The 27,785-nt window shown below is 42.8% G+C and overlaps 1 long non-coding RNA gene and 2 other non-coding genes across 9 annotated transcripts; all 3 read left to right on the top strand.

Moving 5' to 3' along the window:
• The first annotated feature begins 24 nt into the window (after positions 1 to 24).
• LOC118576447 lies at positions 25 to 27,551 on the top strand. 7 transcript variants are annotated; one of them, XR_004943950.1, is made up of 6 exons: positions 213 to 472; positions 3,924 to 4,007; positions 4,103 to 4,395; positions 7,314 to 7,479; positions 19,751 to 19,878; positions 25,127 to 27,551. It is a non-coding gene; the product is annotated as an uncharacterized LOC118576447 (long non-coding RNA). The 7 variants fall into 7 exon arrangements; XR_004943947.1 differs by lacking the exon at positions 19,751 to 19,878 and having other exon boundaries at positions 4,103 to 4,209; positions 4,332 to 4,395; positions 25,127 to 27,549; XR_004943952.1 differs by lacking the exon at positions 19,751 to 19,878 and having other exon boundaries at positions 25,127 to 25,449; positions 25,849 to 27,549.
• On the top strand, positions 16,192 to 16,263 carry Trnaa-cgc. The gene has a single exon. It is a non-coding gene; the product is annotated as a tRNA-Ala (tRNA).
• Trnas-aga lies at positions 16,767 to 16,838 on the top strand. The gene has a single exon. It is a non-coding gene; the product is annotated as a tRNA-Ser (tRNA).
• Positions 27,552 to 27,785: the final 234 nt, after the last annotated feature.

The raw sequence follows: 27,785 nt of genomic DNA, 5'->3' as shown, positions 1-27,785 counted from the left end.
GTTCTCCTTTTCTTTTGCAGGGTCTTCCTGCAGAAGGTGTCCCAGACTTTAACTTCCTCCAGGAGGCTATTTATGCATAGCTAATTATTGGAATGCTCATCTCTCACCATGACAACAATGTGACCACATTTCCATGGAGACCAAATAGTCTGGTAAGTAGAATATGGTCACGCCTCCAGGGGTGTGTTTTGTTCACAGAACAAAAAAGCAAAGCTCTTCTATCCTGCTGGTGGCAGTTTCTCTAATGGGCATGCTTTCTGGGGTAATAACAAGGGTGAAGAGTTCTTGCTTTGAGAGAAAGGAAGGGAGGGCTGGGCAGAACCATTCCTAGATACTGAACAGGGGAAGCAATTCTGTTGTCATAGAAACCTGGGTTTATTCTGAAGACTGTTTTCAATGGCGATCCAGGCGGTGTCCTGGAAAATGAGCATTCTTGGTGTTTGGACTGAGCTGAGCATATGGATTCAGGGAGGTGAGCACTGGAATCTTCCTTGGGGTGGAGAGGAAGATGCTGGGGTCCCAGTCCCAAGTAGGTTCACCCCCACATCGGGATTTGTAGCCAGTGTGTCTCTAGAAGGAGAGAGATTTGAGACTATTGTGCCTCTTCAGTGTGCTGTTCTGTGCAGGGGTGTGCTGGAGCCATTGTCCAGGCTAGGTGTTCTGGGGGAGGAATCTGGAGGGACATCAGACAGTGAGAACACCCTCTGATCCCAGTTTCCTGCTCTGTGAAAAGGGGATGACATTGCTCACTCAGGATCAGTGGCACATTAAGTGGTAAAGCCTAAAGAGATGTCAATGATTACCCTACATGTCTCAGATGATTATTTCAATATGCAGCTGGTTAGAGGATTTTCTTTTTTGTTTTCAGTCATTTGAGGTTGTATTTGCTTTTGAGACAGCAATTCACTGTGTCCTACCCTGGCTGAGAACTCTCAGTCATTCTCCTGCCTCAGCTGCCTTGTGTGGGACACTGTGTGCTTGGCACCAGTTTGGGATTTTAATTTCCATTTTGGTGATACTCACCCTCCAGGTGGCCCTTATGTCTCCTCAGAATCCCTGCCACACTGCTCTCTGCATATGGCATTAATATCTCTAAGAAATATCTTATAAAAAGGACAGTCCTATCAATGTCCTCTTGAACAACACACCTGAAACCTTTCCCATATATCAATTTCATTTTCTGCCTGACTTTTGTGAGCTTGTCTGTATGTTTCATAGAAATACTTTAGTGAATATATGTTTCTCTACCTTTTTTTCAAGCCATAGCATTATCTTCTCAATTCTCATCCATGCCTTTGGAAGAGCAGGAGATTTTAAATTGTCAGGATCCCACCATCTCCAGTTCTTCAGTTATGGTTTTCATTTGTTGTCCTGTCTGTGAAATCTTCACTTAGTCCCAGGACAAGGATTTTCTTCTGTGTGTTCTGTTGGACATTTAGAGGCTTATTTTTATATGTTTATTTCTCTAATCTAGTTTGAATGGTCTTTGCACAGGATTTGATTTATAGTTATATTTGTGGATATGGATATACACTTGCCTCTGCATTGTTTGTTGAAAGACCATCTTTCTGCACCAATTTGCCTTTGCATATTTGTCCAACATCAGTTCTCCAGCAATCTGGGCATGGTGCATATGCCAATATTGGCAGTGCCTGAGAGGCCGCAGCAGGAGTACTGTCTCCTCTTCTTGGCCCAGACTTCACATACACCTGATGTCAGCATGGAATACATAGGAAAACGTTGGCATACAGTCTGCAATGGTCTGTAATTGTGTGAGTGTAAGCACGGACTGAAGATTGTGGTCTTTTACTTGGCAACATGGATTCCAATAACAAGCTGGCCCAATTGCCCTAGGTTCATATGGAAGTAGATATCCTATCAGGCAATGCTCTTCTCTAACTTTGTCGTGTTTCTAAGATTTTGCCACAAACTATATATTTATCTATAAAGATTAGAATTAGTTATCCAAGTTTTCAAAAACTTAGTGTAATTTTATTGTTATTGTATTGAATCTGCAGACATCTTTGAGTCAATAGACATCTTACTGATAATGCATTGTCTGACCCATGAATATAATATGCCCTTTTTTTGGAGGTGGTCTCCAATTCAGCATTGTGTTGAGATGTTTCAGTCCATAGGCACTATAGATCTATGTGCCCAGATTGTTCACAAAATGTTTGCACTTTTTGATTCCACTACACCTGGCACTATTTTTAAAATGCAATTCCTAATTCTTGTATTTTCTGTGAAGTAATTATTAAATTCTCTGTGATGCACTAGGAACAAAATGTCAATGATACTTATGAAGGATCCCTTTGGTTGAAAGCATTGATTACTCTGGGATGGAAACTTTATTTGATGCTTATTGCAGTTTGTCCCCATTTCCTTCTCAGCATTTAGAGGTCATTGACAGTGTTTTGGAAGAAATGAGAGAAATGTCCCAGAGATATGTGAATGGGCTGTTGTCACAGGAATCACACCGAAAGAGCATCTTTTAGTAGCTTTCAGCATCCAGTGTGTGGTGAGAGATGAAACTCATGAAGATGAGCTTTTACCTCTTGACCTCTCAGTAAAAACCTTAATGAATGCCAGGGATCTAGGATAGTGAGAGTGAGAGGCTGTGAATGCGTGAACAGGAATTCCCAGAATCTGGGTCTGCAAAGACTGATGATTGACTGATAGAACTTCAGTGATGTGGAGAGCATGGAATGTTGCAGTACCAGAGCCTAATTACATTAAATTCTGTGCTCTCTTTAGCCCATGAGGATCCAGTCCTCTGCCCCTCTGTGTTGGACTGACTTAGCATCTTGTCACTAACAGATGAAGTTGGACCTGACATTTAAAATATCAGAAAATATCACTTTAACAACCCTTAATTTTCTGCCAGTCAGGGGACTGAGTGTCATCACAAGGCAGCTAATGCCTGTAGCTGAGGTTTCTCTGCCTTATTATAACAGCTTACTTCATATTTCCCCGAATGTACTCAAGGAGCGCCTTGATTCATTTTTTTCTTCATTCTGTTACTAGACAAACTTCATAAAACTGTTTCCACATTGTACCATGGAATTTGACCTAACCTAAATCTGTCCCACCTGGATGTTCATACTAATTAGGGTCCAGAATAAACCCTTTCTTGCTATGAACTGAGAGCCACGTTTTCGCGTTGACGTTTGTAAGTGTGTATTTGTATAGGTTCTTTTTTGTATAGGTGTATTTGTATATCTCTGAAGATGCCAGGCATAGTCATCACTGAATGGTAAATGATGTGCTCATGTCATTCATAGATTAGGAGCATATGAGGAACAAATGTGGTGTGCATTTCCCCCCCTTTTTTGCTTTGCCAACATCATTACCTCAAGTGTTGAAATGAATTCTGTGGGTTATGGCAGAGACTAATAATTTTTTGAGAGAGTTAGTTAAATCTATTATGAATGTGATAGGTTTTTTGTGTTATAATTCCACTACTGCTTCTTCATGATGATCTGATGTTTATTATATTGCTTACTCATTCTCCATAGTTATTTATTCATATATAGATTTATCTAAGTATGTCTCAGAATACCTATTACAATTACCCTCTCATATTGGCAATCTGCCATGCTCAATTTGTCCCAGTATTGTCAGAGGAGTCTATTAATGATGCCACTGGATCATTTCTTGACTCTAAACATTGCACTGTCTGAGGCCTTGTATAGAAAGGAATTAGTGATGCCCACCTCTAAGGATCATTTTGAGGCCGGAACAGACAGAAAGCATTCACATGTTGTGTGTGTCTGTACGGCCAATTTCCCTTGCCTCTTTCATGCTGTCAGAGTGATGCCTCTGGCATGAAAATAGTTCATGAGTACACACAAGGGAGAGCACTTGGCAAGGTAATGGCAAATGAACAAGCTCTCATTTCCAGTATGTGTTCGCATTCCTAGGTCTCACTGTGCGCCCATGGTGATGTGATGACTGGGAAGAGGAAAAGCATCCTTGCATGCCTTGCACTCATGGAGTCTGCACAGGTAAAGCACTGCCATTCCATCCCCTGGGTTTTATTGCTTTCTCATTCTGTATTCCTCTATTTCGTGTGATTTCTTTCCCCCATGCTACCTTCTAGTCTAAAGTGGAAGGGTTTATTTTCTGCATCCCTGAAGCAGGAAGTCCTAGAGAAGAGTCCAATGTGCTCTGACCTGTGCCAGACAGACACCATGAAAAGAATAAGAGGTATTATGGGTGACTTATTTCCTTTCCCCCACCCTCTCCATCAGAATGCTAACAAGCTCCCATCCTGTCTTTATTGGCATTCCTCTCACGGTAAATTTGTTCTCACGTGCATATATGCTCAGTCTTCTCAGATGGATGGAAGGACCAAGGCACATTATATTCCATCAGCTGTCCCAGAACTGCATGGTAGGTGTTAGATTAGTTGTACTTAAAATGGTGAGTGCCTGCATGTTTAACTCTTTTTGATGTTATTGTTAAAATAGTTCATTTACATACACCCCTTGTAAGAACAGAGTCTCCAATACAAATTCTTAATGTGTATAGAGGACCATATCACATTACATCACTTATAATTGTTGCTTCAAAAATCACATAGAACTGAGAGATATTTAGTGGACAAGGAAATGTGTACTCTATTGAATCATATTTTTTTTCCTACCAATACCGCTGCTGTGTACTGACCTGCAAGAATACAACTCTGGTTCCCTCCTTTTCAAATGTCCAGATGAGCTGGGAACAACAGGTTCAGATATGCAGACTGGGCACACAGGCAGGGTCTGTGCACTCCTCGAAAAGCTGTGACTGGGCACCTATCCTGAATTCAGCACCTGTCCTCCACCTTCTCCTCCACCACCCTCCCTGCTCCTCAGCCACCATTTCTTCTCCTGTCTTGGGCTCTAAACGTGGATACTCTTTTGTGGTCTGTGCCTTTCCCATTTCTGACAGCAACTCTAGACCCCACCTTGAAGTTTAACATCTCCCTGGGGTACGAATGGTAGTTTTTCCATGCACTCATCTCCATGCTTGAGTCTGAGACTAGGACTCTCAAGTGTGGCAGAAAAGAGGCATAGAGGGCAGGCTGGTTATATTGGAGGGGTGTGAAAGGCAGGCTGGTGTACTTATGGAGTTCTGACTTCTTTACCCAACTTGCCTTTAAATACATGTGAATATGCCCCCCTACTCTGTGACATACATTTTCTAGATGCCTTCTACCAGTTTCATCTTCTCAGGAAATTCCTGTTTTGTTATGCCATGCCTGAAGTCTTAGGTGCTTTAAAAAGATCTCCATCACAAAGCTCTCTCAGTTGCATCTCTGACAAACAAATGATGTTGTGAGACTCCATCGCTTTAACAAGTGGTAAACAAGGAGTCCCTATTGTTATGTGGAATGCCCCTCTCTCCCTTCACTTAGCCATTGTGAGGTTCCTTTACAGTAGTCTTGAGACCTCATAAATAAACTATGTTGCCTCTCTTCCAAAAGATTGAAATGGCCCTCTGAATGGAGACAGTCCACTCTCTCCCTGGTAAGAGTTAATCTGGTTAGGTCAGCCAACTAGGCCAAATGACCCCTTCTCAAAAACAGGGATCATACCTCTTAGCCATACTAAAAGTGCAAATGGGACCATATTGATCCTTTCATGAGGTAGTGTGCTACCCCATTCCATAATCCCTGCTCCTCTAGCAATCTCTCTACCATGTGGCTATTTATGTGATATCCATGAAGCCTTAATTCAGATGGGACAGCTTTTCTTCTTTTTCTGCTTATCTCTTTCCTCTGGGCAGCTGAGGAGATGTGCAATTAACTGCCCTGAAGCTTTTCAGTTTCTCCTTTCTCTGTTTTCCTCCTTAGGTTTATTTATTTTATTCTAGGTGTGTGAGAGTTTTGCCTGCATAAATGTCTGTGTACCACTTGGGTGCCTGGTATGCAAAGAGGTCAGAAATGGCATCAGATCCCCTGAAATTGCAGTTGTGCATGGTTGTGAGCCTCCTGGTGGATGCTGGGAACCAAACCTGGGTCTTCTGCTGGAAAAACAATTGTTCTAAAGACAGTAGGGTTTCTCTTTTAAACTCTAATGCCATTGTCCTTCAGAGAGTAGAGAGATGTCTCTGTAGTTAAGTGCCCTAGTTCTTTTTGAAGACCCTTGGTCATTTTTCAGCACCCATACCAATTGTAACTTCATTTCCTGGGGATCTGACATCCTCTTGTGACCTCTTCCAGAACAGGAACACAGTATCTGTACATGAATGAATGCAGGCAAAATACTCATCAAAATAAAAATTATAAACTGATCTTAACTTTTTATTGTCATCAAATTTCCTTAAAATCTTTTTTAAAATCTGTTTTTAATGAGCCTAAGAACCCCAAAAGGACTTGCTGTTGTTTCTGGAATCAATATGTGCTGTGGGATGTCATTCTATATGCTGTGCATACACATTGGTCTCATTGCTTGATAAATAAACTGTTTGGCCAATAGTGAGGCAGAATAAGGTTAGGAGGGACATTCAGACTGAACCTGGAGATGAAGAAGGGTAGAGTTGCAGCAAGTGCTGGGACCTGCCTCCAGGAGAAGCAGGATGTGAGAGAACAGATAATGCCACGAAGCCAAGTGGCCAAACATAGATTTATAGGAATGGGTTGAGTTAAGTTGTAAGAGCTAGCTGGCAAGAAGCCTGAGCCATATGCCATACAGTTTGTAATGAATATAAGCCTCTGTGTGTTTACTTGGGACTGAGAGGCTGCAGGACTGGGTGGGATATAGAAAAACTTGTGGCTACAATTGGCACCCAAGGTGTAATATCCCTGGCCTCCTAATTGAAGCTCAGATGCAACCTGCAGAGGCCAGAACTTCCTGTTGTCCCAGAGGTACACTGTGGCCCCTGTCACCCTGTGCCTGTGTCTTTAACCACATCACTGTGCTCCCAACACCACATGGACAGGTGAGCTTTTAAAAGAGTCACTAGGTGTGTAATGATGGCCCACCTAACACTCGGGACAGCAGATAGAGCCAGAAATCCAAGGGTGTCTGCTTAAATGGTACTGGGCATTTATTAGGATATAAATTGAAAAAATAACTCACTAAACAGAATAAGGAAAAATCATCTCAGAGTCCTGGAAGTCTGATGTCCTGTAGTCCACTCCTCCTGCTACCTAAGTCAGTGTACAACATCCAAGCCCAGAGGGACAGAGGAGAGCAAGGCATTTGTGCCCCTCAGGTCTTAAGCCTGCCTGAGGCCATGCTCTAGTGGCTATTACCTCAAGATCATAGGTGGACAAGCTACCTACTACAAATATGTCTTATTAATAATTGTTTTTATTTCTACAGACAGTGATTTTCTGAGGAATATCCTTGGATATCTTGGAAATTACTCTGTACTCCATGCAAGGCTTGAACTCATAGAGATGCCCACCTGTGCCTAGCAAGTGCTGGGATTAAACTCATACAACATGATTAACAACAATCTTCAATATGTCTTAAAATATATAATAAGGTGAGATGGACTCTTGGCTTCTTTATGGTTTTCCTCCCATAGTATAATAACATTTGATTATTTTAAAAAATGCATAATGGTCTGACCTGGAAAAGTTAGGGAAGTCTAGTCAGGGTCTATACTAAACTGGCCAGTGCTGAGGTCACTGTGAGGAGAGGGCCCTAAGGGGTTATAATGCCCTAAGGGGCCAATGTGTGAAAGCCATGAATCTAAAGCCTGAGGTGTGGTAGAGACCCCAAGATATTGTAGATTTAAGAACGAGGAGACATCTATTGAGAAGAGGAGCTAGCTGGTAGTGTAACCAGTGTGAGAGAAGTGTATGTTGCAGGCAGCAAAGCTGAATTGGCTAAGCCACCTACGCCCTTGGGATCTGTCTTAGTCAGTGTTCTATTGTTGTGAAGAGACACCATGAACAAGGTGACTCTTCTAAAGGAAAGCAATTGAAATTGGGACTTGCTTACAATTTCAGAGGTTTAGTTCATTGCCATCATGGAGGAAAGCATGATGGCATGCACCTGGTGCTGGAGAAGAAGCTAAGAATTCTATATCAAGATCTCTGGACAGGAGAGAGAGAGAGAGAGAGAGAGAGAGAGAGAGAGAGAGAGAGAGAGAGAGAGAACTGGGAGTGGCTTGAGTTTTTGAAACCTTTGAAGCCCCAAAGCCTACCTCCAGTGATGTAAATCCTCCAACAAGGCACACCTACTTCAACAGGGCCACACCTCCTAACCCTTCTCAAGTAGTTCCAGTCCCATTTGACCTAGTACTGACATGGCTGTGCCTTGGCGGCCATTCTTATTCTAATGACCACAGGAACTAAAGTCTTAGGCGATGGACATCATAAAACTACTGGATTTGGCCTTTGCCTTGCTAGGTTCCACTTTTGTGAACTATTCCCTCACTCTGCCATCATTCCTCTTCTTGGGAATGGGAATGCGTACGGTATGCTATGATATGTTGGAAGTATGTAATTTCCTTTTTGCGTTTTTGTTTTACAGGGTTTGATAATTAAGGGATTGCCTTACCTCTCAAAAGAGATTGGCATTTTAAATAGTATTGAGAGTGTGAAAGATGATGAGGAATCTCAAAGTTGCACTCAATGCATTTTGCTTCATGATATGGCCATGAGTTAGAATGTGGAAGTTTGAATGAGAATGTGTCCCATGGGCTCTGGCATTTTAATACTTGGTCTCCAGCAGGTGGTACTCTTTGAGAAGTTCCATGGAGGTGCTACCTTGCAGATGGGTTGTGCATCTTAGATATTCCTGTACAGAAGGATAGCTGATCTCCCCGGCAGGATGTACATCAGTGGGAGGAAGCTTAGAGAGTTTATAGCCTTTCTCCCTTTCCAGTTTGCTCTCTGCTATATGTTTGTGCGTACAGATGTGATCTCTCAGCTCCCTGCTCCTATTGCCATGATCTCCTCACCTCCAAGCCATGGTTTACTCTTATCCTTCAGGGTCTATTCACCAGACAAACTCTTCCTTCTACAAGTTGCTTTGTGTCATGATCTCTTATCACAGTAACAACAAAAAGTAACTAATACAACTTCTTAAAGGGATATCTACAAGGATGTTTTGTTATGTTTCCTTTGCACCTGCCTCTCAGAACTGAGAAATTACTCATAATCACCTCCATATGTAATCTTATATTATGATTTTCCATGTTAAAGAGTGTTGATACATGTGTGAACTATCATATTTAGGTTAAGAATATTCGCATGTGCTGGTGAGATGGCTCAGGAGTTAAGAGGACTGGCTGTTCTTCCAGAGGCCCTGAGTTCAATTCCCAGCAACACATGGTGGCTCACAATCTTCCTTAACCATGTCTATTACCCACTTCAAGTTTACAGGCACTCTTGCAGAAAGAACACTGTGTACATAATAAATAAACCTTTTTTTTTTAAAAAAAAGGAATATTCCCATATGTTTGTATTTCTATTACCATATATAAAGAACGCAATCACATGTCTTATTATTATTATTTTGTCATGATCTTAAGTTAGTTGAGTTCTGGGACTTGAAGAGGGAAATATTAGGAGGACCCCTGACATACTCAAACATTTCTGGAAAAAGACAATAGTGAAACTGGGGATCCAAGGAGACAGGCTGAGAAAAAAATCTGTGGGCTCTTCTTCAAATCTCCCATCAAGGACACAGCAGCGCATTTGATGGCTAAGACAAGATATCACCCATGAGTTTTAAAGGAAAATGACTGGACTTTGTACTCCCTGGTTTCCTTCTAAACTCACTGATGAGGTTAATGTTTATTGTAGAGAGTCTTGGATGACCCAGGGGAGAAAATGGAATGAAGGAGTTTCCAAGATCATTCAGTGTGGTTCAACGAAGTAGTTAAGTTTTTCTTTACTAAGATAAGTATAATATGCCAATTCTGCTTCTTTGATGATTTTGAGATTCCTTGGGTGACTTTTTGGGGTCTCTTTTAGCTTACAATGGCCTCAAACTTATATTGTAAGGTGGAGGGTCTTGGACTCCTGGTCTTCCTTTCTCCATTTAGGAAATACAGCAATTGTAGGCATGTGTCACCAATCTGGGCTAAAAGTACTTTTTTGGCTTTTTTTGGATTTTTTTTGTTTTGTTTTGTTGTTCTTTGGTATTTTCGTGTTCCTAAGCTATTAAGTGACTATGTTTGAGGAAAATCTTGCAGTTTTCTGCCACAGATGGATTGTGCATTCCTCTTGAGAGGAATATCTATGTCCCATAGTTCTACCATATATCCCTTGCTATTCATTGGCAGTATTTCCATAAGCTCACTACCCTACATTCCTGACAGCAGATACTTTATTTCCAAAATCTGAGTTCTGTTCATTGTCTGTTTCCCCACCTAGATCCTCGTAGATATGTTTTTCAATTGGTGGCCTTCCAAGGAAGTCATTTTTTTTGCTTTGAGTGAAAAGTAAGGTGAGAAGGGAAAACTACATCTCCAGAGGCTTTTCCCATGCACAAGATCAGGTGGACAACACAGTTGACAGATACATGGTACATCATAATAGCTACCCGGACAACACTTCCTATTTTCATGCTATATTGAAAACACTTTCTTTCCTCCCCCTTTAATCCCTCCAGTTTCTCCCTACCTCCCACGCCACCCAGATCCACCCCCTTTCTGACTCTTGTTAGAGAAGAACAGGCTTCTAAGAGATACAAGAAAACATAACAAAACTAATTAGACTAAGATAAATAACAACTATCACATAGAAGTTAGACAAGGCAAACCAACAGAAGGAAACAAGACCCCAAGAGAAGGCAAAAGAATCAGACCCACTCTTTCACACAATCGGGAGTCGCATAAAAATATGAGGTGAAAGCTGTAATGTGGACGTGGGGGCCCTGGTGCAGAGCCATGCAGGCACTGTGCATGCAGCTTCAGTCTCTATGACTGTGTGGGAGCCTGCCTACTCATTTGATTTAGAGGGCCTTGGTCTCCTGGTGTCCTCCATCATCTCTAGCCCTTACACTCTTCCTGCATCCACTTCCTCAGGTTCCTTGAGGTCTGAGTGGAGGGACTTGATGGAGAATTAATATTTAGACTTCTGTCTGAAATCCATTCTGTCTCTGTCTCTCTCTGTGTCTCTGTCTCTGTGTATCTCTCTGTCTCTCTGTGTCTCTGTCTCTCTCTGTCTCTCCCTCTGCCCATCTATCTCTGCAAATCTCTCTGTTCCCCCCTTTGTCTGCCCCCTTCTTTGCCCCATCCTCTCTGCCCCATCTATCTGCCCCTCACTCTGCCCTTCTTCTCTCTGCCCCCTCTCTCTCACTGTCCCCTTAATCTCTCTATCACATCTCACTCTCCCCCCCACTCTGCCCCCTCTCTCTCTGCACCATCTCTCTCTGCCCCCCCTCTCTGCCCCCTCTCTCTCTATCTCTCTCTGCCCCCATCTCTCTCTCTGCCCCTCACCTCTCTCTCTGCCCCCCTCTCTGCCCCCTCTCTGCCCCCTCTCTGCCCCCTCTCTCTGCCCCTTCTCTCTCTGCCCCCTCTCTCTCACTGACCCCTCTCTGTCCCCCCTCTCTTCCCATCTCTCTCTGCCCCCTCTCTCTCTGCCCCCCTCTCTCTGCCCCCATCTCTCTCTCTCTGCCCCCTCTCTCTCCTTGCCTCCCCCTCTCTCTCTGCCCCCTCTCTCTCCCTGCCCCCCCTCTCTGTGCCCACCCATCCCTCTCTCTGCTCCCCTGTCTCTCTCTCTGCCCCCCTCTCTGCCCCATCTCTCTCTCTGCCCACTCTCTCTCTCTGCCCCCACTCTCTCTCCCTGCCCCCTCTCTCTGCCCCTTCTCCCTCTCCCTCTCCCTCTCTGCCCTTCCCCTCTCTCTCACTGCCCCCTCTCTCTCTACCCCCTCTCTCTGCCCCCTCTGTCTCTCTCTCTGCCCCCTCTCTCTCTGCCCCCTCTCTCTTTCTCTCTCTGCCCCCATCTCTCTCTCTGCTCCCCTGTCTCTCTCTCTGCCCCCCTCTCTCTGCCCCATCTCTCTCTCTGCCCACTCTCTCTCTCTCTGCCCCCACTCTCTCTCTGCCCCCTCTCTCTGCCCCACCTCTCTCTTTCTCTGCCCCTTCTCCCCCCTCTCTCTCTGCCCCCCCTCTCTCCCCCCTCTCTCTCTCTGCCTCTTCTCCTGCTCTCTCTCTCTGCCCCCCCTCTCTCCCCCCTCTCTCTGCCCCCTCTCTCTCTGCTCCCCTCTCTCTCTGCCTCCTCTGTCTCTCTCTCTGCCCCCTCTGTCTCTCTCGCTGCCCCCTCTCTCTCTGACCCCCTTCTCTTCTCTGCTCCCCTGTTTCTCTCTCTGCCCCCCTTCTGCCCCCACTCTCTCTCTGCCCCCTCCCTCTCTGCCCCCTCTCTCTTTCCCTCCCTCTCTTTCCCTCCCTCTCTTTCCAACCCTTTCTCTCTTCCCTCCCTCTTTTGCCCTTCTCTCTACTTCCTCCCTTCTCTCTCTCTATCCCCCATCTTTCTCTAACTTGGTCCCCCTCTCTCTCTGCCCCAATCTCTCTCTCTCTTGCCCCCTTTCTTTCTGCCCCCTATCTCTCTTTCCCCCCTCTCTCTGCCTCTTTCAATCTCTCTCTGTCCCCTCTCCCTCTGCCCCCCTCTCTGCCTCCCCTCTCTTCCTGTGCCCCCTCTCTCTCTATCTGCCCCCTCTCTATATCTGCATCCTATCTCTCTCTGCCCCCTCAATCTCTCCCTGCCCCTCAATCTCTCTGTGCCCTCTCTCTGTGCCCCCTCACTGTGCCATCTCACTGTGCTCCCTCTCTATGCCCTCCCTCTCTGCCCTTCCTCTCTGCCCTCCCTCTCTGCCCTTCCTCTCTGCCCTCCCTCTCTGCCCTCCCTCTCTGCCCCTCTGCCCCTCTGCCACTCTCTCTTTCTTTCTCTCTCTCTCTCTCTCTCTCTCTCTCTCTCTCTCTCTCTCACACACACACACACACACACACACACACACACACACCCATACACACACACACACACACACACACACACACACACACACACACACACACGCATCCGCCTGTGGATCTCTGTAGTTGTTTCTGTCCGCTGCGGGAGGAAGCCTATCTGTTGAGATCAGATCAAGGCTGTGATATATGAGTATAGCTTACCATCATTAGGACTCATTTATTTCACCACCTCCCCCACAAAGAAACCAAACCAAAACCAAAAAACCTAAGAAATAAAACCAGAAGCATCTGCTTTAAGATTAGGTCTCAGAGCTATCTACTCTCTGGTTTTTAGTCACCAAAACAGTATCAGGTATGGGTTCCAGCTGGACCTTCACTCAAATCAGATACAAGCTTTGTGCCAACATTGCCCTAGCATATTTTGCAAGCAAGAGAGCAGCGTAGATGAGAGGACTTTTGGCTGGATTGTTCACTTTTTCTTTTGGTATCGTGAAGAGTACCTTCCGATACTAAAGACCCTGGGATGTGGGAATGAAGGTTCTATGTAGGCACCAGCTTGATCTCTCCATGTTCAATGAGTTGTGTGTGAGTATCCTTCAGCAATGGGGCTTTGCTCTCAGTTTGTGGAGAGCAACCTATGGTCTTGACAACAGCCTGGGTTGTTTGGGGATTTCCATGGGACCCCTTTTTCCATCATCTCCATTGTGTGCAACCCAGTCCTAGTAATGGAAGTGTTGTTTGGTGACAAGAGATGGCCAGTCGGGACTCTGTCGCCCTCATTATAGGAGACTCCATTAGGCTTGTGCTCAGATACTTTAGAAAGTCTCCACTGGAGTAGGTGTCCGTTCCAGCCCTCAAACGACCCTCAATTCTACCGGTGTCTCTCTGAATTCTCTCACTCAACCCCATTTCCCCCGTCCCCCAAGCTGATCCTGCTACTCTAGACCCTCCAGTCCACCCATAAAATCTGTTCTAGCCCCCTTCCAGGGAGATCCTTGTGTCCTCCCAGTCCCGTCCTCTGTACCTGATCTCTCCGGGACTGTGGATTGTAGCTTGTTATCATTTGTTCAACCTATAATATCCTCGTTTAAGCGAATGTCTGCCATATTTACCTTTCTGAGTCTGGGTTACTTCACTCAGGATACTTTTTCCAGCTCCATCCACTCTCCTGGAAATTTCTTGATGTCATTTTTTTAATAGCCGTGTTATGTTCTATTGTATAAATGTACCAGGCTTTCTTTACCCATTTTTCTGTTGAAGGATATCTACGGAGTCTCCTATTTTGGAGCAGCAATGAACATGGTCAAGCAAGTGTATTGATATTTTGTTTGTGGTCTGACAAATAAAGCTTGCCTGAAGATCAGAGGGTGGAACTAGCCACTAGTTAACCATAGAGGTCTGGAGGTCTGTTCAGAGAGGAGACAGGATATGATATGGCTGGGCAGAAAGAGGAAGTGATGAGGCAGGGAGGAGACAGGAGTTTGGCTCCTTTGGGTCTGAGCAGTCAGAGAGGTAAGAGGTGAGTGTGGTTGCTCCATTGCTTCTCTGATCTCTCAGCTTTCACCCTGATATCTGACTCTGGGTTTGTGTCATCAAGACTAATTACTTTGTACTCCAAGCAAGTATTTTTCAGAAAGAATGTAGCTTGCTTGTGGTATATGCTCAAGAGTGGTATATCTGGAATTTGAGGTAGATTGTTTCCCATCTGGAGTACAAGTCCTTCTAAACCAACTCAGAAACTCACAGAGAGTAAGTAGCAAGCACTTTGTGTCCACGGGTCTTCACCACATAGTCCTTTATGTATATATTCTACATTTCCATATTTTAGGGGACTTGTATTCATATTTTTATGGGGCTCCTGAGTGAATTAACCAGTGGGTCTCTGATTCTTGTGTCTTCTTGTTTGATCTGTTCCTCCTCTTGATTTGACTGGTCCAAATTATATTTGATAATTGTGTTTTGTCTCATTCTACTTTATTTAGTTGTGTTTTGCTGTCATCCCCTAGCAGCCTGTTATTTTGTAATGAGTGCAGATCCACAGTGGATCCGGATGGGAGGGTAATTGAAGTGGAACAGGGAGGAGTGGAGGGGAGGGGAACTCTAATCAGGATATATTGTGGAGAAACCTACTGGGAATAGAAAACACAGAAGGCAGATTCCCAGACCTAAGTATAACACCAAGGAATCATGGTTCACAGAGATATACTGACTCTGATTTTCTTACTACTAGGTCCTTTGAGTATCAGTACTTATCCACCAATACCCCAAAGCTAGACCACGGTCAGCAGTGAAAGGTTATTGCTTCTCTGCTTCCCTCATCTGACTTTTCCTTCCTTCCCTCCTTCCTTCTCTTTTTGCTTTTGTCTTTATTTTATTTAGGTTGCTCTCATTCTCCTATGCTACATTTGCTTGTCTGCTATTACTCCTTGTCTTTATCTGGGAGTTTTATAGAAAAGTCTTATTTTAATCACATTCTTTTTAGTGTTCCAATAGTTGTTGAGGTTGAGCAATGTCCTTAATTTCAGACTCGGGCGTCTATAATCTGGCATCTTCTCTGGTTGTATTTATTACTTTTCACTCACATGTGAGCGTACACACACACACACACACACACACACACACACACACAATTCTTATTTAATGATTTTGTGTGTTGAGCCAATTACCAGATGAGGTGAGAACAAGGGGGATACAATGTAACAAACCTCTCATTTCAGAAGCTTACAGCGCATGGAGTGAGATGTATAAACGTACAGAAAGGAAGCACATTAGGGTTTTATGAAGAAACAGTTCACTCAAATTTAGTTGTTGGAATAAATGAAGTGATAAATAGTGCATGGGAATGTTAAGGAACAAGATGAGCAGCATGTCCAAAATTAGAAAAAAAATGCTTTTTAATTCTTGAAAGCTAAGGCATGTTTTAAAAGAAAATAGAGGTATGATAAGGAAGGTTTCAGGAAACTCCCCATGCTCTCAGATATATTAGTATATTGCTAGTCAACAAGACATAATAATTCCTCATGACAGTGTCAAGTTGAACTAATATTACAACATAAAGTTGAATTAAAATTGATGGACCTGAAAAATTCAAAGTATTATTTATTGTTAGCTTACCTAGTTTCAAATAACATAAGGTGGTTTGTTATTCTTTTTCCTTTGATTGAAAATGGATTATTTTCTCATCTAATGTCTTGAAAATCGTATCAAAACTCTAAAGAAGAAGGCGTAACATATACTCCAAGTACATAAAGTAGACCCTTACAACCTCTATGAATGGTAGATCAGGCCTTTTGCATTCATATAGACTTTTATCTACTATATTGGGAGCATGGGGATGTAGCTCAGCGGTAGAGCGCATATTTCGCATTTATGAGGTCCCGGGTTCGATTCCCGGCATCTCCAAGCCTTTTTTTTTTTTTTTTTTTTAACTTTTGAATTTTCCTTTCCTGGATGTTTCTTTGCAAGGTGTCCTAGACTTTAACTTTTTGTTAGGAAATTATATGTGCATAGCTAATTATTGGATGAAATTATTAGATGAAATCTATCACCATGACAACAATGTTCATCTATGTCTGTGACTACGTTTCCATGGAGACAGCCATAGACTGGTGAGTAGAATGAGGTCATGATTCCTAGTATATGTTTTGTTCACAAGAACAAAACAAATTTAGCTTTGTTGCTGGTAGCAGTGTCTCTAATGGGTACTAATGGGTGCTATTATTTTATTATTTTTTTTATTGAAAATAGATTGTTTTCTAATTCTGTCCTAAAAATCTTATCAAAACCTTAAACTGGAAGCCATAAAATATACTCAAATTTCCTGACACAAAACCTTGCAGTCAAAATGCAAGCTGGATCCATCTTCGTGCATTTATATGGGCTTTGATCAAGAAGGCATAGAACGCGGAGATGTAGCTCAGTGGTAGAGCACATATTTAGAGTATAGGAGGTCCCGGGTTCGATTCTCGGCATCTCCTGCTACTTTCAACTTTCCTATTTTGCTTTTCAGGATGTTTCTGTACAAAGTGTCCCAGACTTTAAATTTTGTTAGATCATCATGTATGGATAGCTAATTATTGGATGAATTCGTTCATCTGTCACCATGATATCAATGTCCATCTATGATTCTGACTACTTTTCCATGGAGACCACATGGTGGTCTTGTGAATAGAACATGGCTGTGCCTGTAGGGATATGTTTTGTTCAGATAAAAAATATCAAACTCAGCTTTCTTGCTGGTGGCAGCTTCACTAATGGGTACTGTTATTCTTATTATTGTCATTGAGAATAAATTGTTTTATCATTCTTTATGGTTTATAAAAATCTCATCAAAACCCTAAACTGGAAGCCATAAAATACACTCAAAGGACCTGACGCAGTACCTTGCAGTCAATATGAATGGTGATCATTTTCTCTCATTCATATGTGCTTTCATGAATGAAGTTTAGAACACGGGGATGTAGTTCAGGAGTAGAGAGCATGCTTTGTATGTGTGAGGATACAGGTTTGAGGTTTACTTTTGCAGCATGTCTCTAGACAAGGTGTCCCAGACTTTATCTTCCGCTATGAGTTTATATATGCATAGCTATTTATTGGATGAAATTGCTCCTCTCTCACCAAAACAATGTGACAACATTTCCATGGAGACCACCACATTCTGGTGTGTAGAATATGGTCATGCCTCCGGGGGTGTGTTTGGTTCACAGAACAAAAAGGTAAAGCTCTGCTTTCCTGCTGGTGGCAGTTTCTCTAATGGGCATGCTTTCTCAGGTGATAACCAGGGTGAAGAGTTCCTGCTTTGAGAGAAAGGAAGGGAGGGCTGGGCAGAACCAATCCTAGTTACAGAACTGGGGAAGCAATGCTGTTGTCATAGAAACAGTTCATTATGAAGACTTTTCAATGGCAGCCCTGGTGATGTCCTGTAAAATGAGCATTTCTGGTGTTTGGCCTGAGCTGAGCTTATGGATTCCGGGAGGTGAGCCCTGGAATCTTCCTTAGGGTGGAGAGGAAGATGCTGGGGTCCCAGACCAAAGAGGTTACCCCCACATCGGGATTTGTAGCCAGTGTGTCTCCAGAAGGAGAGAGACTTGAGACTATTGTGCCTCTTCAGTGTGCTGTTCTGTGCAGGGGTGTGCTGGAGCCATTGTCCAGGCTAGGTGTTCTGGGGGAGGAATCTGGAGGGACATCAGACAGTGAGAACACCCTCTGATCCCAGTTTCCTGCTCTGTGAAAAGGGGATGAGATTGCTCATTCAGGACCAGTGGCACATTAAGTGGTAAAGCCTAAAGAGAAGTCAATGATTACCCTACATGTCTCAGATGATTATTTCAATATGCAGCTGGTTAGAGGATTTTCTTTTTCGTTTTCAGTCATTTGAGGTTGTATTTGCTTTTGAGACAGCAATTCACTGTGTCCTACCCTGGCTGAGAACTCTCAGTCATTCTCCTGCCTCAGCTGCCTTGTGTGGGACACTGTGTGCTTGGCACCAGTTTGGGATTTTAATTTCCATTTTGGGGATACCCACCCTCCAGGTGGCCCTTATGTCTCCTCAGAATCCCTGCCACACTGCTCTCTGCATATGCCATTAATATCTCTTATGAATCGCTTATATAAAGGAGAGTCCTATCAATGTCCTCTTGAACAACACACCTGAAACCTTTCCCATATATCAATTTCATTTTCTGCCTGACTTTTGTGAGCTTGTCTGTATGTTTCATAGAAATACTTTAGTGAATATATGTTTCTCTAACTTTTCTTCTAGCCATAGCATTATCTTCTCAATTCTCATCCATGCCTTTGGAAGAGCAGGAGATTTTAAATTGTCAGGATCCCACCATCTCCAGTTCTTCAGTTATGGTTTTCATTTAGTGTCTTGTCTGTGAAATCTTCACTTAGTCCCAGGACAAGGATTTTCTTCTGTGTGTTCTGTTGGACATTTAGAGGCTTATTTTTATATGTTTATTTCTCTAATCTAGTTTGAATGGTCTTTGCACAGGATTTGATTTATAGTTATATTTGTGGATATGGATATACACTTGCCTCTGCATTGTTTGCTGAAAGACCATCCTTTCTGAACCAAATTGCCTTTGCATATTTGTCCAACATCAGTTCTCCAGCAATCTATGCATGGTTCATAAGCCAATATTTCCAGTGCCTGAGGGGCCACAGGAGTGCTGTCTCCTCTTCTTGGCCCAGATTCCACATACACCTGATGTCAGCATGGAATACACAGGAAAACGTTGGCACACAGTCTGCAATGGTCTGTAATTGTGTGGGTGTAAGCACAGACTGAAGATTGTGGTCTTTTACTTGGCAACATGGATTCCAATAACAAGCTGGCCCAATTGCCCTAGGTTCATATGGAAGTAGATATCCTATCAGACAATGCTGTTCTCTAACTTTGTCCTGTGTCTAAGATTTTTCCACAAACTATCTTTTTTTCTATAAATAGAATTTGTTATCCAAGTTTTCAAAAACTTAGTGTAATTTTATTGTTATTGTATTGAATCTGCAGACATCTTTGAGTCAATAGACATCTTACTGATAATGCATTGTCTGACCCATGAATATAATATGCCCTTTTTTTGGAGGTGGTCTCCAATTCAGCATTGTGTTGAGATGTTTCAGTCCATAGGCACTATAGATCTATGTGCCCAGATTGTTCACAAAATGTTTGCACTTTTTGATTCCACTACACCTGGCACTATTTTTAAAATGCAATTCCTAATTCTTGTATTTTCTGTGAAGTAATTATTAAATTCTCTGTGATGCACTAGGAACAAAATGTCAATGATACTTATGAAGGATCCCTTTGGTTGAAAGCATTGATTACTCTGGGATGGAAACTTTATTTGATGCTTATTGCAGTTTATCCCCATTTCCTTCTCAGCATTTAGAGGTCATTGACAGTGTATTGGAAGAAATGAGAGAAATATCCCAGAGACATGTGAATGGGCTGTCCTCACAGGAATCACACCAAAAGAGCATCATTTAGTAGCTTTCAGCATCCAGTGTGTGGTAAGAGATGAAACTCATGAAGATGTGGTTTTACCTCTTGACCTCTCAGTAAAAACCTTAATGAATACCAGGGAAGCTACCTAGAAAACGGGACCCTAGGAAAGACACAGGGATCACCCAATGACCTAAAAATGGATGAGATCTACATGAACAACCTGGAGAAGAGTGGGAGTAATGAAGGGCAAGGTTCGAGGGAAAGAAAGCTTAGGGAAGCAGGAGATCCCACCTGGATCAAGAACAGAAAGGGAGAACAAGGAATAACAGCCCATGATAAATGAAGACCACTTGAGAACAGGAATAGGCAGAGTGCTCCAGAGGTTCCCAGAAATCCACAATGATACATCCTCTGTAGACTGCTGGCAATGGTCGAGAGAAAGCCTGATCTGACCTAGTCTGGTGATCAGATGGCCAAACACCCTAATGGTTGTGCTGGAACTCTCATCCAATAACTGATGGAAGTGGATACAGAGATCCTTGGCCAGGCCCCAGGTAGAGGTCCAGGAGTCCAATTGTTAAGAAAGAGGAGGGACTGTAAGAGTGTGAATTGTTGAGAGCAACATTGCAAAAAGCACAGGGACAAATAGCCAAACGAATGGAAGCACATGAATTATGAACCAAAGGCTGTGGAGCCCCAAGCTGGAGCAGGCCCTCTGGATAAATGAGGCAATTGAATAGCTTGAACTGTTTGGGAGGCACCCAGGCAGTGGGACCCGGACCTTCCCTTAGGGCATGAGAGGTTTGGAACCTTGGGCTTACACAGGGACACTTTGCTCAGTCTAGAAGGAGGGGACTGGACCTGCCTGTACTGAATCCACCAGGTTGAAATGAATCCCCAGGGGAGTCTTGGCCCTGGAGGAGATGGGATGGGGGGAAGGTGAGGGCAGGGATGGGAGGGGGAGGACAGGGGATCCCATGGCTGATATGTAGAATTGAAACACAAACATAATAAATTTTTAAAAAGAAGAGAAAAAATGAAAATAAATAAATACGGATAATGCACCAAAAAAAGCCCACTCTTCAAGCAAGCTCAAACATAACTGCAATCTTGTAGCCTCTAGGGTCTGCTTACTTTTCTCTCTTTTCTAGGTGTGCTTTCACTGACTCTCTTTTCTTCTCTGACACTGTGACCCCTCTCTAAAGTTCCCACCCTACCACGTGGCTGCTTATGGACCCTGTGTGTCATCCATGCAGACTTAATTCAGATGGGACAGCTTCCTTCTTTTTCTACCCTATGTCTTTCCTCAGGGTAGCTAAGGAGATTTGCAATTACCTGCCCTGGAACTTTTCAGTTTTTTTCTTTCTTCTTAGGTTTATTTATTTATTCTAGGTGTGTGAGAGTTTTGCCTGCATAAATGTCTGTGTACCACTTGGGTGCCTGGTATGCAAAGAGGTCAGAAATGGCATCAGATCCCCTGGAATTGCAGTTGTGCATGTTTGTGAGCCTTCTGGTGGATGCTGGGAACCAAACCTGGGTCTTCTTCAGGAACAAGTGCTCTAAAGACAGTAGGGTTTCTCTTTTAAACTCTAATGTCGTTGTCCTTCAGAGGCTAGAGAGATGACTCCAAAGGTAAGAGCCCTTGTTCTTTTTGAAGTCCCTTGGTCAGTTTTGAGAACTCATATGGAATGTCATAACCATCTGTATCTCCAGTTCCTGTAGATCTGACTTCTTCTACTGACCTCTTTCAGCACGGCAATACAAGATCTGTACATGTAAGCATGCAGAAAAATTCCCATACAGATAAAATTATAAATAACTCATAACATCTTATTGTCATCAAATTTCCATTGAGTTTTTTGTTAGGTTATTAATAAGCCCAAGAACCCAAAAGGACTTGCTGTTGTTTCTGGAATCAATATTTGCTGTGGGATGTCATTCTATATGCTGTGCATACACGTTGGTCTCATTGCTTGATAAATAAACTGTTTGGCCAGAACAAGGTTAGGCGGGACATTGAGACCGAACCTGGAGATGAAGAAGGGTAGAGTTGCAGCAAGTGCTGGGACCTGCCTCCAGGAGAAGCAGGATGTGAGAGAACAGATAATGCCACGAAGCCAAGTGGCCAAACATAGATTAATAGGAATGGGTTGAGTTAAGTTGTAAGAGCTAGCTGGCAAGAAGCCTGAGCCATATGCCATACAGTTTGTAATGAATATAAGCCTCTGTGTGTTTACTTGGGACTGAGAGGCTGCAGGACTGGGTGGGATACAGAAAAACTTGTGGCTACAATTGGCACCCAAGGTGTAATATCCCTGGCCTCCTGATTGAAGCTCAGATGCCACCTGAAGCAGCCAGAACTTCTTGTTGCCCCAGAGGTACACTGTGGCCCCTGTCACCGTGTGCCTGTGTCTTTAAGCCCGTCACTGTGCTCTCAACCTCACATGGACAGGTGAGCTTTTAAAAGAGCCACTAGGGGTGTAATGATGGCCCACCTACACACTGGGGACAGCAGCTAGAGCCAGAAATCCAAGGGCATCTGCTTAAGGAATATTGGAAATTTATTAGGATATAAATTGGAGAAATAACTCACTAAACCGAATAAGGCAAATTCATCTCAGAGTCTGGGAAGGCTGATGTCTTATCCCACACTCCTCCTGCTACCTAAGTCAGTGAGTGTACAACATCCAAGCCCAGAGGGACAGAAGAGAGCAAGGCATTCATGCCCCTCAGGTAGTAAGCCTGTCCGAGGCCATCCTTAGGTAGAACAGGAACCCGCTACAAATATGTCTTATTAATAATTGTTTTTGTTTCTATAGACAGCGATTTTTCTGAGGAATATCCTTGGCTATCCTGGAAATTACTCTGTAGTCCATGCAAGGCTTGAACTCACAGAGATGCCCACCTGTGCCTCACAACTGCTGGGATTAAACTCATACAACATAATTAACAACCATCTTCAATATGTCTTAAAATGTATAATAAGGATGAGATGGACTACTTGCTTCTTTAGGGTTTTCCTCCTCAAACATATTAGATTATTTAAAAAAAAAAAAAACCCATCGTGGTCTGACCTGGAAAAGTTAGGGAAGTCTAGTCAGTTAGTGTGCCATCAGTGATTCAAAATCTCTTCTTAGTTCTTAAGTCTCTTTAGGAACATGGGGCGTGCTTAGTTCTCTGTTTATATTTCCACAAAAGGACACACCTTAGCACTCTATCACCAGGGCACCATACACTCTAAAGAACACAGTTGTAAACCTTTCAGTACTTAAGCTTATGTCACATATAAGGAAATCCTCTGCTGTGTTTTGTTCAGAGTTGGCATGCTGATTTTCCCATGGTTGATTTTCCTCATCTATGGAGGTGTTTTCAAACAGTGGCAGAGCTACCAATAGGCTTGCTGGATGTGGTTTGATTCACCCACATAGAAGTCAATGGGCATACATGGGAAATCTTCAAGTGCTGGATTTGTCAGAATTGCTTTCCCACTCTACCTGGCAACTGCCAGTCATGACCGTATGCAGGCTGGTATAGAACAGGACCCTCATCCCTGCCAATATTACAGAACTTGTGGCCCCTCAGGGTGCAGACTGCTCAGCTCCTTGCTGTAACTTGCACCTCAGCTTCAGGGCAGTCCAAGGACATTTCTACTCAATCCTGAAGAGTAGCCACTGACAGTGTTCCTTTAAATAACAACAAATAAACTAGGGCCTGGAGTGATTGCTCATTGCTTAAGAGCATTGGATGTCTTTCAAAGGATCCAGGGTCAATTCCCAGCACCTCCCTGTTGGTTTACCACTGTCTGTAACTCCAGTTCCCAGAGATCTCATGAACTCTGGTGCCACCCCTGGGCATTAGGCACTCATGTGGTGCCCAGACTTACATGTGGAAAAAATGCAAAAATATAAAATGAATAAATAAACTCTGCTTGCTTAGGGCCAGATTGCTTGTAGCCTTGAGATGAACCCCATTAGCGCTCTGTTAACACCCCTCAATCATATAACCTCCTCACAATTTAATTTGATAAAATAAATACTTGAAGAGGAATAATATCATTTTAAAATATTTGTTTACTTGATTTTAAAGCCTGAATTTAAGCTTCTTTTAAACTTTAAACCTTCACAATTATATTCTTTGAACAATGTAACTTTGAAAGCCCCAGAATCTCTCTCCCACCCTCCCTGCCCTCCTCACATACACGTATGTACTGACACGTTATCTCCAGACTTCCTCTAGTCCACACTCACGTCTTCATGAGTGAACTGTCTTTATTCTATGCCAGTCTCTGTCCAAAGAATTAACAAGCTCACTCACTACCTTTGCTTCACTCTGGCTTGTTCTGAAATTCTTTTCTCTGACTAGTCCTAGCTCAAGCTTCACCAAAGTGGAGGACACTGCAGAGACAGGGCACTCCTCAGGTTGTGGGTCACAGTGCTGGGCTCATCTCCTGACCACACTGAGAGTCCCAGGAAAGCACGTTGAAAAGCATGTGGTTTGTTCAGGGAAGTGTCTTTGTATCTTTTCCTAGAGGCATCCTTTCACATGAGTGCGACTCCTTCTTCTGTCCTCTTCAAATCCTTTTCTGTCTTGGTGCCATTATCAAGCACGCTGTCTTCACTACTCTAGGTTTATAAGGAGTTTTGAAATCAGATGTTCATCCTCCAACTTTGCTCATTTTCAAGGTTGTTTTCAAGCTTGGGTTCTTCATACTCACTCTGAGTTTCACAATCAGCCTCTAGTTTCTTTCTAAAATGTCTGTTAAGGGTTCTGTTGGTATTGTGCTGGATCTGTAGATCAGTTGGAGGAGAATAGACTCCTTAGCAATGCTGTGTCTTCCGTCTCCTGAAGAGGATGAATCTGTATATCTTTAGTTTCTCTCAGCAATGATTTGTCCCATTCAGTGTCTAGACTCTACAGGAAGTGAGCAGACTTTTCTTTTATTTCATGTTTCCTGATGGTATTTTAAGTGACAGGTATTTAAAATTCCACACATTTCACTGTAAGTGACTGTCTGTGGGAAGACTTTTTTTTGTTTGTTTGTTTGTTTTGTTTTTCGATACAGGGTTTCTCTGTGTAGTCTTGCAACTTTCCTGGAACTCACTTGGTAGCCCAGGCTGGCCTCAAACTCACCGATATCCGCCTGGCTCTGCCTCCCGAGTGCTGGGATTAAAGGCGTGCACCACCTCCAACACAACCCACAGCTGTGGGTAGATTTTAACCAAGGCTGTTGAATCTTTTACTTTTGGAATGTTAGGTTACTCACTCTATGATGAAAACGTCCTTCATGCTAACATATATTTTCCTGTGTTTCAGCTCCAGTATTTTGAAGTTGCAGAGAATCTGGTGAATTATGAGAAAAGAAACAAATGTCCAACACCCAGTGTGGGGAAAATTACTAAGACAACCATAGCCAAATGTTTGCTCCAAATGGAATCTGCAGAATTATAGAAAGTCCTCTGTCTCAGAGCCAGCTCCATCAGGGAGCTGCTGAGATCATAGGTGGAGAGAGAGAAAGTGATACATGAGAATATCTGTGTATGTATCTGCAACCCCAGGAAGGTTTGCATTGTGAAGAATACTTACAGTTAATCATTTTGATGGTATATGTATTTTTTTCCCAGCACAAACAGGACAAGGTTAGTACTTGTGTGTTTTACCTCTAGTTTTCCTGTCAAGCTTGCAGATTTTATAGTGACTGCTGAGGGATTGTGTACAGATGGAGTATTTTATGTATGATTCTTGCCACATCACTTATCACCATTATACTTGCTAATGTTGCTTCTGATACCTCTTCCCTCTGCAGTTACCAGTCACCAAGCATCACTTGTCTTTCAGTATAGTTTCACTTTTTCCTTGTTTGATTCTGAATGTATTTATTCAGGCATTGTGCCTATCAGTACTGCTCAGAGACCCCCATTTTGTGCAGAAGAACTCCTTTCCGTCACTATATATTCTGGTGCCTAAATTATCCAATTCCGTGCCAGTGGTAGGACACACATTCCTGTTGACCTGCTACTCATTTGTTTCCTGCCTAGAATCTGGACCATCTGACCAGCCCTGGAAGGAAGTAATGGTGCCCATCTCAGTGCTTTGAAGACCTTGAAGATAAAGGTTTACAAATGACAACTTACAGAGGGTGACATGTAGAAAGTCTTCAGCAAATGCTAGTTGTCAGTGGCACTTTGACCTCTCTCTCTGTCCATGTCAGGTTCTTCTATGAGAAGAACGGGACTGCAGAGAGAACACGCAGAAATTGACAACAAGCTGCCCTCAGCCTTCCTATTCCCAGAATTCTCTTCTCTCTTGTCCAGCCTATACTTCCTGCCTGGCCACTGGCCAATCAGAGTTTTATTTACACAGCAGTAAAATACCAAAAGGAAAGCAACTTAAGAAGAAAGGGTTTATCTTGACCCTCAGTTCCAGAGGAATAATAGTCTGTAACTGCAGAAGGCCCCTGTGCTGGCAGGAGGAGGAAGCTGACTGTTCACATTTTCATCTTCACTCAAGAAGCAGGGCAGACAAGTGACATACTTCCTCCAGCAAAACCCCACCTCCTCAAGGTTCCATATCCCCTCTCCACTCCAATATAGCACCCCAAGCAGAGAACCAGTGTTCAGATACAAGAGCCCGTGGGCAATATGGCTTATTCTAACCTCCATATTCATACATAATAAAAGGTATTCACCACAATTTCAATACAAGAACCCAAAAACTGTAAAATAAAAGAACAGAGCTGAAAGAACACTTAAAAGTAAGAGCAGAATGGAAGAGAAAATACTGAAATCAGGATAAGAAAGAAATCCTTGGCACTGTTTCTCTCTTATAAGAAATAGAAATTGGGGTTAGGGTTTTAGCTCAGTGGTAGAGCGCTTGCCTAGCAAGCTTAAGGCTCTGGGTTGGGACCTCAGGTCTGGAAAAAAAATAGAATTTTTCTCACACAGTCTGCAAATATGGGCAAAGCATATTAAACATCAAATATATTTTCCATTCTATTCTCAACTGAATAAATTGCTCACAAGCATTATTAAACACTTGGCTATGGGAAGTCCTTTGAAAATAAAGTTTATTATAACAGGGAAATATTCATGAGTAAACACAGATATATAATGCCTATGTACTGCACACCAGGCAATATTGCTGAGAGAATAAAGGGACTATATACTGTCTTCATTAAGTCAGAAGACACCATTATTATGATTCCTGTGCATTCAACATTGATCTATGGATTCACTGTGATTCCCCCTGAAAATCCTACCATTTAAAAAAAGAAATTAGCAATCTGATTAAAACATTTTTAGAAATACACAGGACCTAAATCATGAAATAAAGCACAATTAGAAGGATAAATAACAATACAAACTGAAGTGAAAACTAATTATGAAACAGCATTTCTGCTTGGTATGATTTAACCAACAGTGAGCACACATGTTTACTTCTCTCCCTTTGTTCTGTAACTGTGAATTTGTACCTGCCTGAGTGCTTCTCTCTCTCTGTCTCTCTCTCTCTCTCTCTCTCTCTCTCTCTCTCTCTCTCTCTCTCTCGTTCATGTGTCCATATACAAAGGGTTTGTTCTCTTCTTTTGAACATACTAGAAAGATTCACATTGGGAAGGAATGAGGGATAGTTTACAGCAATGTTTAACAGTATTTACAAGGGATTAAGTCAGTGACTCCAGCTGACCCAGATAAATAAATGCTATCAAGTAATATCTGTGTGTTGTCTTCAACATTTATGGCAGGTATTCATTTTGTGAGGTTGTGAGGTTGCTTTCTACCTAGATTTGCTATTTATAACATTTATTGCCGTAACATGTGCACAATACGTCTTTCTGGATCAAGGGCACAGAGGGGTATGCACATAACAAGATTATGGCTATGCATTAGTTTAGATTGTAAAAGTTGATTGCATCGAAAACTTGCAAGGTAAGTAAGGTTCGCTGTTGCATTGTTCTCTGAAATGTAAGTGAAATAAG

Source organism: Onychomys torridus, unplaced genomic scaffold (assembly GCF_903995425.1).
Source record: "Onychomys torridus unplaced genomic scaffold, mOncTor1.1, whole genome shotgun sequence".
NCBI lineage: Eukaryota > Metazoa > Chordata > Mammalia > Rodentia > Cricetidae > Onychomys > Onychomys torridus.
The sequence above is the reverse complement of the archived record's forward strand: the minus strand, read 5'-3'. Positions and strand labels throughout refer to the sequence as shown.